The sequence below is a fragment of the Gopherus evgoodei genome, chromosome 9, assembly GCF_007399415.2.
Source record: "Gopherus evgoodei ecotype Sinaloan lineage chromosome 9, rGopEvg1_v1.p, whole genome shotgun sequence".
Taxonomy (NCBI): Eukaryota; Metazoa; Chordata; order Testudines; family Testudinidae; genus Gopherus; species Gopherus evgoodei.
Genome location: NC_044330.1, coordinates 86,551,704 through 86,564,771, shown reverse-complemented (window position 1 = coordinate 86,564,771; position 13,068 = coordinate 86,551,704).

Sequence of the window (13,068 nt, the reverse complement as noted above, 5' to 3'; positions counted from 1 at the left end):
AACTGTGACCCAAAAGAGTTTGTCAGCAGTGGCAGTTTTAATGTTAACTTTATTTTTCATTGGGTGAATATGGAGTTGTACTTTTTCCAAAGGCTGGACTCAATCCACAGTGATAAAGGATGGATTATCTTCCTCTCAGCAAGCTACTGAAACTTATCAAAGTGAATTCTGATGTGAGTTTAGGGAAGCTATTGAAAACATGCCAAAGATGGCACTGTATCGTGAAGAGGTGTGGGTATTGAAATGCAGTATTATATTAGAACATTGACAGTATTTGGAGAATTGAGTCAGAGACTGTTTGGCAAAGGTACAGAAGGGGATATAATTCAGGACTACAGCCAAACACTAGCTTTATGTGGCTGGAAACAGAATTTCCTCTAGGGTTTTGCCCTGCCACATTCAGATAATTGGTCTTTCTTTTCTGTAATTAAGCTTAAATTTCAGAATAGCTTACAGGTTTGGTATCTTCCCTAGTGGGAATGCTACCAGAGACCCAGACCTCATCCCGAGATGAACAAGAGGACTGTTGGAGATGGCAGCTTGTTAAAGACTAAATCAAGGGGGATCTCTCTTCTGCCTACTATGCAAAAGGTACTATGGAATTGTTGTATACTAGACTCCAGACTCTCTCTCTCTCTCTCTCTCTTTTGTGCATATCTGTGATCCTGGTTCTGTTTAGCAGTAACACTTGTAGCCATCATTACTCACATTTCATTTTCCATAGTAAACAAAGAGAGAATTATAGGCTACAGTTTACCCACTTTTTTGCCTTCAGGTGGCTGCATAAATTTCTCTCTTTTTTTTTTTTAAACTGATTGATTATTTCATTGGCAAATCATGTGTTCACCCAGGGAGCCTTATTGAGTAGAATCATTCCATTGTTACAGAAGATACCATAGGGCACAAAGATCAACAACTGCAGGTTACTCATCATCAACACCATGCTGTATACTCAGAACACATTGAGTGACACAAAATACTGTGCTGTGTAGTCAAGATATGAAAGTGACAAAAAGCAGTGATATTGGAGTCCTTGGTGCATCGTTCCCTTCCCCTCCCAGCAGCTGAACACAAAGGGCCAGATCCTCCTTCTACTGAAGTCATGGCAAAGTTCAAAGGAAGCACAATCAGAATTATACTTGTTTTGTCTTGCATCTCACAGGCCATTCAGCAGATATGATCTCTCACGTGAGGTCTCTAGTCTTCATGAAGTCAGTCACCAGAATGCCACGTGCTCCTATTTCTGCATCCAACATTTCTTAAAGATACATGGTCAGATTTTGTGCTGCACTCCCAGGAGGCACAGCACAGTACCTTTATGCCAACTTTATGTCCTCCCACTGTGGGATGCTGCAGGGATCAAAACTGCCCTCAGCATCATTTAGGCAGGGCAGAAGGCTGCTCTAAGCTGCACATTTAAAAGGTGGACAAATTCCACTAAAAGCATGGAAAATCCCCCATTCCTCACCTATCCACCCCTCTCCCATCACACTTCATTTTTAATACTGAATGGCAGCTGCCACACTTAACAACAAGCCTAAGGAGGATTGTACAGAACAGAATAGGAATAGATCTCAACACATAGCACCCTGCTATTTATCATTCTGGTACTTGGATTATATTTTTAGAATAATCACAACTGCTGATCACTTCCCACATTAAATATTTCAAGAGAGTTCACACATGGCCATGCCAGTCGTTATCCCACATTAATGGAGGCAGTGTAAGGAGGAGGTAAAGCATCTGACTAGGCAAGTGTCAGAAAACATTGTCAAAGTAGACACATAAGGCCAAATTCCCCTCTCCTGAGGTTATTGGCATATACGAAAGCAGAATCGGCCTCAACACTTGAAGCTAGAATCCTTCTTCGCTCTGCTTTATAAATCTGTGGAACTACTGCTGTGCCATGCTGGTGAGATCATAGACTTTCTAGAAGAAGCCAGAAAGCATTATTAACTCTCGGGAAACAGAATACAGCTAGCACTCAGATCTTAATTATCTTTTTATATATCAGGTGCCCATATTCAACCCAGTACTGCTGAGCAAATGCTTCCCTGTTGGTCTTCAGTGCAGATATTCCTAATTTTGTTTTCTCTGTTTCATTGCCTTTTGTGAACCTGAGCTAGATCTTTAAATGCCAAAGTCATTCAATCTCCCATCTGCAAAGAAGGCAAGAAAAAATCTGCTGCTTGCCTTAAATTTTCCTGGGCAGAGCATGTTGCCTTTTGACTTAAAGGATACAGGCAAATTTGCAAGATTTAATTAAAAAAATAAAACGATGTAGCAGGGCAATGGAAAAAGTTACCTTTTAGCCCATGGTTGAGGGCTTTTTAATAACTAAAGATAATAAAATGTGTGTAGGGGTGGGGACTAATAGTCTATTGTTCATAGGAACTAAAACTGGTTTTTTGTTCTTGTTGAACTGTAGATTTTATAAAAGAAAGGGCAATTGATCACATACTTGTTTCATTCAACTGTTACTTACTATGGGCACAGAAGAGAAGCAAGTATCAGGGCTGACTGTAGCAGTTAAAAAAATGAATCAAGCAAAAGACAGTCCTGTTTAAAAGGCAATTCTAGACTTCTGCTAAGTGAATCAGAGACGGTGCAATGTAGGCCAAACCCTCCTTGAGGAACTGAATTCACTGGAGAAACAGTAGGAGGAATTTGGCCATTTCAGAAATACAGCTGAACTGGGAGATAAAAATAATCCACAAGCCCTAAACCTTCTTACCAAGATGACCAAAATCATTTGTGACACTGACAGTTTTGCTTCCCTTTTCCTGAGGTCCATTCAGTTTGTGCATTAACCAGGCCTTCATTTTCTGTCCCTTTTTTGTGAAGTGTTTTAACAAAACTCCCTGATAGCCTCTCCTCCCCACTCTCTAGTACCAGGGAGATGTTGGGCACAGGAGAAAATCTGCCCCTTTGTGGCTCTGCATAAAACTGTTTCAATATCATCAAATTCTGAGACTTCCACCTGTAGAGAGAACTCAGTATTTCTTATTCAATGGTATTTTTGGTAATTTTTCTTCCAATAATTCTGTATTTTGGTGCAATACCAAATAAGGACCATGATCCTGCAAAGTGATCCACCTATCCAGATCCCTATGCCTGTGCAAAATCCCGTTTATTTCAGTGGAACACATCCAGGACTGCTCACCCTTGATCCTGTAAAGAGATAATCCTGGTTTGTTCTAAGGACCATTCTCCATTGGAGTTTCTCCAGCACCACTTGTGTCATCTCATAGACAATAGCCTGTACAACTGAATCTATATAACAATTTATGTTGAGCTGTAAGTGGGGTCCTACTGCTGGTATATCATAGAATCTCATTCCATTCTTCCTCTTCCAAATGGAAATCAAAAGCTTTTCCCTCCTCTGTCTGTATACATTATTTTGTTAATTTTATTCAAATTGTGTAAATTTTTATATATTCCATCTATAATCCTGTTCCATTGAGAATCCAGGAATGAAATTGTCTCTAAGTCAATTAATCTTTTTTTTATTTATTTATTTATTGGCAAATCTCCATAACTGAAAAAATGGAAAGGGTAATTATGAAGTTTTTCCATTTCTGTTATGATCTTATGTAAAAAATTTTTCCATCCTCAAAGCAGGTTCTGTAACAATTTGTGCTGCTTTCCAAATTATTTAAACCCTCTGAAGCAAAAAATGTAAATTCAGTAATTAGAGTAAATGATGTTGCCTTATTCGATATTCCCAATTAGTCAAGTCCATCTCTCCAGTGTTGCCAAAATGAAGGGTGTGTTTAAGGTCCCCCAATCCTGCAACTGACAGCAAGTAGGTGGACTGCTGCATCTGAACAGAGACCAATTCCTGTTCAGCCACATGCTGTTCATGACAGGATCAGGGCGTAACTGTGTTTCCCAGTCTTGGCCTCTGGAGGAGAATAGGAAGACTTAATTTGGACAGTCTCTTTTTCCATCTGAATCTCGCAAAAATCCTGTTCTCCATTATTCCAAGCCTCTCAGTAATAGCTGGGAGTCCAGTGCCTGCCTTTTCTGAGGATAACTGTACAATATTATTTTTAATTTGAGGGTTATTAAAGGCCTGCAATAATTGAACATCAGGCTTTCCTCGCTTTATCAAAAAAAATTGGATAACTTTACTGAGAGCATATAGAAATAGTGAAAGACATGAGGCAACCAGTTCATACATATAGTAAATCATCTACCTACCTAGTTGCATAAATTTATTTCAGGCTCTGGTTTCTCTTTGAATTTTTGCAGTCAAGGAGTTAGCCTTATGAAGTGAATCTAGAACCTCCTGAGTTCTGTTGCATGTTCTCCTGCTATTTAGCTGTGCGATCACTTTGTGTAAGTCACTTATCTTCTGTGTGCATCAGTTTTCCTGTCTGTAAAATGGGGATAATAAATTATCATTACCTACATCTGAAAGGATGGAGAGAGATTTGAGTGGGGGATGGGATATCCCAAGATTAACCTAGCTAGGGGAGCCTAGACTGTTAAGGCTAACACTGCCTGTAGCAATCCTGTTGTTCTTGTTTATGAGAATAATTTCTTACCTTCTTTTTACTCTCCAACTAAAAATTTGTAAGAATGCACAGTAAAAAACAAATATAAGCACTTGATTGATTTTGGCCAGAGGACCCCAAACCAGACCTACTTGGGGAGTGAGGGGAAGGAAATCAGATTACAAACATTGGACAACTGCATGTAAGTGTAGGCCTGTGTTTGAATGATGATTCAATGTATGTGATCTGTGTGAGGCTGAGTTGCCATCCAGTTTGTACAACCACTAACCAGGATTCCACAGACACTACCAGATGTGTCAGTATTAGGTTGATCAATAACCAGTATGTTGCAGTTTGGAAGTCAATAAACACAACAGTTCTTCTGATTCACTGTACATATCAAACTTCATCCATCTTGCATGGAATTACAGGCAAAGCACCAGACATTATACTGTAGGAAACAATCCTGCTCTGGAAGGGAGATGGACAAGATGAACTAATAGGCCTTTTCCATTTGTAGTTTTTCTGACTGTATGATGAGATTATATTTTATTGATCCCCAGCCTCTGTCATGCCCAAGAAGGAGTGTGTGTTTTAAATCAGCCTTTGGACTTCCCTGATTCTGGGCTGGTTGTGCACCAACCAGTCCCCCACTGTAAGTTAGAGTAGCCTGAAGGCTGCTGTAAATGGCCTTGGCTACCAAGGGCCCCAAAAAGACTGTTATGACAGCAAGGCTTGACACAGGGAACCCCCAGCCATGCTCTAGCAGGAGGAGGTAGTATAGGAACCACGCTAAAATTGGGTGATCTTTTTCTGGCTACTCTGGCTTTCGGGCTACACCACCAAGCAATCTTAATGCAGGGTGAAATTGGACCATTAGGGTTACATTCTCCTCTGTCCTTTGATTTCCCTTTGTCTTGCCATGTCTGCCACCCTGGGTCCCATTATGTGAGACAAATTATCAGTGATATGTTTCTATTTAGTAAAGCTAAAGGAAGTTCCAAGTTCAGTTTATCCACCTGAGTCAAAATAAAGACTTGGCAAAATTTGGTTTTCAAACACTTGATGATCATGTTAGAAACATCTCCAGCATTATTAGCAATACACTCAAATGTTGTGCTCTTTGTCACAGTAAGGCAACGTGCAAGTTGCCCCAACACAGCTCTGCCAATACAATTTCATCCTGACCTGCAACAACCCTTATTCCAGTCCTGAGGCTCAACAGTGCATTTTAGTCCTGACCTACAACATCACCCGCTATTGCAGCCAGAACTTCTCCTGTTTAGTCTGTCAACTGCTGATGAACTGTTCCAATTTACTGACACTTTTATGTTTTGGGAAAACATCAACAGACTCAAAACTTAGTTTGCATGTGACCTATCTGGCTATGCCTCATTTAAACTGTCACCCATAGATTAAAACTGATTCTTTAGGATGACGATACCAGTTATCTCTGCCATTTCTCCCTATCTCATACCCTGGTAGATTATCTATAAAGCAGTTATAGGGTGACCATATTTCCCAAAGGGAAAATGAGACACAGTGCAAGGCTAGCACAAGCCTTCCCCCTCCCCCCATGTGGGGATGGCCCAGCTGCTCACTCAAGCCATCCCCTCCCCTCCCGCATGCGGGGGTGGCCTGAGCCCTCTCCCCAATGCAGGGTTGGCGTTGCTGCTCTCCCGAGCCCTTTGTGAGCCCTGCCTCCCCCTGCATGGAGCTAGCATCACTGCTCGTCCCCACGCACGTTCCTCTGCATCCCACTGATCAAGCTGGCGAGAGCAAACAGGACAAATGACCACTTTTGCCAAAAAAGTTGGGACATATGGGACAGGGCTTAAAAAAGGGACTGTTCCCGCCAAAATGAGAGGTCATATCGTCACCCTAAGCAGTTGTTCCAGAAGAATAATGCTGAAGATCTGATTCATTAAGATTCTAAAGTGCAATTCCACTGTGAAAAGTAACTTTGTCAAAACAAAAAAACAAACCAAAGAACCTCATCATGGAATTACTCGTACATTGTGTCTAAATAATTCTATATCACACTTGCCAGTTAGTAAGTAAAACAGTTTTTGTTTCCTAACTGCTAGTCCTGCACACCCTGCCTAAACTTTTGCAGTCAATCTGGGTTCTTTCTGGTACATGGATCATCACTAGTAAACATATGCAGGCCAAATAGTGCCATCCATTACACATGTGGAACCCTACTGCTTTTAGTGAGAGAGCACAAGGGTAACTGGTGGCTGGATTTGAAGATCAGGAGACTGCACAGGTTGCTTTGCAACTGGAATTTGAGCCGTTGCCACTCCTGCTATGCTGGCAGAGCCCCCTAGTGCAGACACAGCATAAGCTGACATAAGGAGTTCTGCAAGCATAGCTAAACCACCTCTCTGAATGACATTAGCTAAGTCGACAGAAGTACTCTTCGGTCAGCTCGTTGCATTTACACTGTAGGGTTTGCTGGCATAGCTATTTTACACTCCTAAATGACATCAGGAGTGGCCCTAGCCCCTAGCCATCCTGCTGGCCAGGGCACAAAGCATTTTCAGCGTGCCCTCCCTCCTCACACACACATCCCTTCAGCAGCTGAGCAAAAACAAAAACAAAAAACCCCACACAATCAGCTATTCAACAGAAGGGGGGTGGGGACTCAAGTAGTACAGGCGTCTAGCACTCCCTGGAAGTTGTCTCCAAAGGCAACTGCCCTGTTCGCCTGTCCCTCGAACAAGCCCCAGCAGCAATAGATATGCCAACAAAACTTGGTAGTGTAGACTAAGCCTTAGGTTAACACATCTGTTGATAATGCACAAGCCAAAATAGACTCTAGCTCACTCTCCCAAAGCTGTGTTGGCTCAGAATGGCTAGCAGGAGTAAGAAGTAGTAAAAACGTGCCTTTGTAACTAAGCCAAGCAGGTGTGATTTTTGATTATACAAGCAAAATAAATATGGCAAGTGAAAAGGTGCCACTTTTACCTTTGCTGTCAGAGTGGCCTCAGTTACCTTAGCTCAGGTAAATCCGATTATATAGATTTACACAAGATGAGGACCTGGCCCTTTAATTTTAATTTTTTCCAGGGTCACTGGGAAAACTACCTAGTGCAACCTGGGTAGTTCCAGGGGACACGAACAGATTCATTGGGGGTAGGTTCCCACATGATAGATGTGAACTGTGGAGTCCTAAAATACACCCCAGGACTGTTCTCCAGCTCACTCTATCAACAATATGGAGCTGCGGCCCCTGGAAACTAATGATTTGAACAGAACAGAGACCCAAGCCAACTGTTTCTCTTGAATGGCTCTGTGACTGCTTTGGTATTTTATTGAACTCAGCCAACAAGCAATTTCTCTCCTTGTAGTAAGGAAGCTGTAAACAACTATTATGGCTGCGTGTCTTCAGCTTTTTTATTTTGGAAGCCTGTGAACATACGGGTCTCAGCCCTAGTCTCTTGGCAAGCTGCAGCTGTGGTCCCCAGTCTCTCAATCAATGGCTCCCTCTGGTGGATGGCTACACCAGCAGGATTTCATTGTTGACATGAGTGATCAGAAAGAGCCTTGTCTGGAAGGAAAGATTTGGACTAAGAAAAGGCAGATCCTGCTGAACTCCTACTGTGTTGTTACTGACCAACCAGCAGATACATCCGTTTTACTTTCTACAGCCTTCTCTATTCACCCTAGGGTTCTGCTGCTTTGTGTCTGTTTCAGAAGATTTGTAAGATAATGAGACTTGGGAGTTTACTGATTCTGTATTAATCCAAGAGAAAAATTAAAGTCTAGTTTCTCCTCAGTATATGCCCACCTCCTGTTGATGCTATTGGGAGCTGACATGCACATACTGAGAGGCGCACAGATATCTTTATAAGAGAGGGCTCAGCAGAGACTGAGGCCCAAACGCTGCAGAAAGCTGTGCCACGACACTGCTGTGTAGAGGAGAGGGAATTTGCCCAAGGATCTGCATAATTAAGGATGCATTGTTCACACTTCTGCCCATCCCTTATTTCCAGCACCCTGGGCATATGCTACTGTAGATGAACTGATGGAGCTTCTGGAAGAGCACACCTCTGCAGCCTGCAAAGGCTGTGGATGCCTTACATCTGTACAGGCTTTCTCTCACCATGCTGCCAGACTGCACCAGCTCCATTGTCTTTTGAGTGGTATGTGTCCCTAGCAGGTGGGGATGGGTTGCAGGATTTGCATTATTAAGAGTGAAATAAATCCTTAAAAGAGAACAAGAGGGAGAGGTGGATCATGGATTGCCAACAACTAGTTATCCACAGCTGTCATTGTCAACTACTTCAATTAGTCTATAGCTATATCCTCACTGCAAAACAGTTTGGGGGGGAGGACTGACAGCAGGATAACTAACACTCGTTAGCTATCCTGCTGTAAAATTCCAGTGGAGACACAGAACTGTAGTGCTTATAGCAAGGTAGCTAGGCTAGGCCAACATGTGTCACTAGGACAACTGGGGGCATATCCCATGATTCTTTGTACCGCAGTAAGCGGAACTGCTCTATGATTCTTTCCTAGCGAAAGTGTGGGAGAATTTGACTGTCTTTCTGGGCACACAGGGGGAATTGTGGGAAGGCATTGGAGGACAAATCAACACTTCCATGGTTTAGCCTGAGTTCTCACTGCCAAGTGGATGGATTACCAGCCCAAATGAAAGTGGCTCACTCCCTAGCTCTAGCTTATTCAGCCAGGCCAGCAAGCTTGGGTTTAAAGAACCATCAAACTCAGATGAGATGTTTTTGTGTGTGGATCGGAGGGGGATTAGGGGTGACACCCCAAGAGCCCAAGTTAACTCTGCTGTGAAGACACATCCCAAGATGCTAGAAAAGGAAGAACAGGGGTAAGAGAACTGGGACTGAGCTTCAAAACATCAGTTTAAATTGCTCACTCTTTTTGGCTCACAGATTATTTTGCATTATATCTGAGATCAGTCGGGAAGAAGAAGAGAAAGACTTTGAGCATAAGATCAAAGTAACACATGACAGAACTCTTCAGTGTTCTAATGTCTAGTGGATTTAGTCTCTTATCTCCGATACCAGCTGGGTAGGAAAATTAAAACATCACTTATAAGAAGTAATGGTCAAACAGCAAAAGGATGTGAGGTCAGGTTGGTTTTCACTAAGCACCCAAAAGTAAGGAAGCTTCTCCGAATGGGCCAAACCTCTTGGTTCTATTCGGGGGGATGGAAATCAAAATCCTAGAGTAATTTCTGCTACCTCCTGCTTTTGCACAAGCGAGAAATATGAGACTGACTAAATGTAGGCACTTTTGCTTCCCATCCTAGCTGGAAGCTATTTGTATCGATTTTGTTACTCTATGAATGATTCCTAGTCAGGATTTTTACTGTGCCCATTCGATGGAAAGCAAAAATAGTGAAAATAAGGTTACTAAACTATTCCAAACCTCTAGGAAGGTTTGGTTCATATGGGATAGTTGAATATAGGGCAACGGTTTGGATCAATGTTTATTTCATACAAATCACTCTCCAGCCTAAATCACAAATGCTCTGTTTTAATCTAGATGTTTTGCTTACAGTTTAATACTGTTCCCAGCTGGTATCCCTTGCCTTGCTCTACCATGTTGAATTATTCCTCACCACAGTATCATGTGACTAGAACTGTGCAAAACTCAATGATTTTGGTTCATGTGGGTTTTGTCACATTTTTAAGCAATTTGTGCCAAATTCATCCCATGTGCAACTCTGGGGAAGTGAATGGAATTGCATCAGGAAGGAATTTAGTCCTTTCTGCTCACATGGTTTTGTATCGTGGTGAGTTTTGCTTTCATCTAAACCCATATGGTGAAGCTATAACTCAACACTGAAGCACCGAGTTTCATCCACGTTGACTGGTTTTGCTCAGAAATAACTCTTAGGTCCATCTGAACTGATGACCTAGAGGTGTAAGGTTCTATAGACCATATTCCATTCACTATTTCCCAAGTCTTCCAGTCACTCTGACGACATGCCCCTTTTGGTTTCTTTTATTACAAACTAAAGCCTTCATTGCAGGCTAAGCAGTTGTGCTGTGATAAATCTTATCAGGGAAATCATTAAAAAGGAATTAAAATGATGGATTGTGACAGGTGGCCACAAAAACACAAGCAAATGAGGATACAGCTGAACTCCACAGTGAATCTGTGGGTGGTGCATTATCTGACTGTAAATTCAAAACCATTATAAGGTGACTGGCATGCAAGGTAGCTCTCAAACAAGCAATTCCAGAACTGCCAAGTAGATCACAACCTGTGTCTACAGCAAGTAAGAAAATGTCATGCAAAAAGATCTCAGGAAAAACTAAAGTCATTTCAAAAGAGAAAAAAGCGATAAACAGAAAACACTATGAAGATTCACACCAAGAAACATCAGTTTGAGGTTTGCAACTGACATCTCCTAAATCACTGCTTCATTCAACCCCCTGTGGGGTGAGTGCTTCACTGCAGCATCTGTCCATAAGCAGTACTGTCCTGGGTCAATCACCAAGTACATCACTCCGTTCTGGTGAATGCTTCTGAAATAACTCAGACAATATCATTGTTTAAAGACACTGACTCTCTGCGTTTTGAATTCTTTTCTGGCTATCAAATGTAGACCATGTGTCGGGGCTGCTCCCCCTTTCACCAGGGCTTAACAAGACCCAGAATCTGTGGATGGCAAGTTCCAACACCCCATTTACTTCATCCCTCTGCCCTACAGATTGTGTATCTCATAGAATCATAGACAATAGAAATGGAAAAGACCTATTAGGGTACCCACTCTCCCCTCCCCAGAAAACAGTGCAGGATTGGTCCCTACTGCTTTCTCTACCTTAGTTTTCAAATGTCTTATGTAATGGAGCTTCCACCAGTATTCTTAGGAGAAGTTCTTGTTTAGAATCTCATCTCATGTATTCCTGCAACACCTTTTCTCTGGCTTTGACAAATGCAATCTTGCCCCACTCATATGCAATCAGAATGTTACTGCAAAGATCGTTTGTCTAGCCCATCATTTTGACGTGCCACCCTTCTTTGGAATCCTTTGCTGGCCTCCCCTTCTGTATTACACCAAATATAAGCTTCACTTTTAAGGTCCTTCATGTTCTATCCCCACCCTACCTAACTTCTCATTTACCATTAAGATGTCAGCTCCTGCCTCCAATTGGCCCTTGCCCTCTTGTTAAATTTTCAAACAAGCACCTTGGTGCTTTCTCCTTGCTTCCCTCGCAGTTAGGAGGAGCGCCCTGTAAACATCTGCAAAGCTACCTCATTTACCCTCCTTCAAACTCTCCTTTTTGGAATGCCTCTGAAAAACAGACAACGGCGGCTGGCATACAGCAATCACAGCCTGGCATGCTAACCAATATTGTCTCATTCTTTCCTCCATCTGTCTGCAGAGACGACTTGCACCTGCCATTACTGGGGAGGGGCACAATGAAAAGTTGGGGGCCGCTGGTGGGGAGAGTGCAGTTACCTGCAGGATGGGGGAGAGCTTTGTCCATCTCCCACTGTTACAACAAAGACACAATGCGTATTGCAAAAAACCTCCAAGCCTATGGTATCTCAGTGACTCCACATCAGGGTTCTGTGTTCCTAATGTCTGACTGTGGCCCCTGCTCTCGCATTATTGTCCACAATCGCACTGATGAAACACAGCAAGAGGCTGCTCACCTAGACACACAACACTGAAGCCAGCCAGGAGGTTTCTAATATGGTATTAATGGAATGGTGTAAAACGAGCAGGAAATTGTGCCCCACTTCCATGCTATCCCCTTTCCCCAAACTAATAACCTTATCAGGCTCCTCTCACTCTGCTTCTGATCCAAGAGCCACACTGGCAGATACTGTGTCTTGTTGATTCTCTGATCTACTTTCACCTGGCTCCTGACTGAGGCATTTACTGAATAAGCGAAGTTGCTTCCTTGCTGAGGGATTTTTTTTCCCCCAGTGTAAGAATAGCTTGGCACCATATGCAGTGAGCTCCAGGGGAGGGGGCAGAAAAGGGGGACACAGAGACATAAGAAAATCAGACAACATGATCCGATCCATTTCTTCAGAGACTGGCACGTGCTGCCTCCTCCTCCTCCTCCTCTACATTACATCAAGCAAGGAAGTGATTATCAGCTTGTCCTGTGGTTTCTTCATTAAAACAGCAGCACTCGGGCTCTGCTAAATTACTATCCACAGCATGCCTCCTTCTCCTAAGATGAAGCTCCTTCACTAATCAACCTTAGCTAATGACCTGCAGAAAGAGGTGTGTACCCACCTGTCATCTCATCAGATGGGCCTCCTGAGTTCTAGCTGGCATTGTTATGGTTTTATGCAGCGTTGTAGCTGTGTTGGTTCCACGATATCAGAGGGGCAAGGTGGGTGAGGTAATATCTTTTATTGGACCAATTTCTGTTGGTGAGAGAGACAAGTTCTCAAGCTACACAGAACTCTTTGTCAGGCCTGGGAAATAAAGAAGAGCTCTTTGAGGCTCGAAAGCTTCTCTCTCTCATCAACAGAAGTTGGTTCAATAAACGATATTACCCCACCCACCTTGCCTCTTTGTTATTGTTTATTTTTCAGCATCCCCTCCTTGAATAAT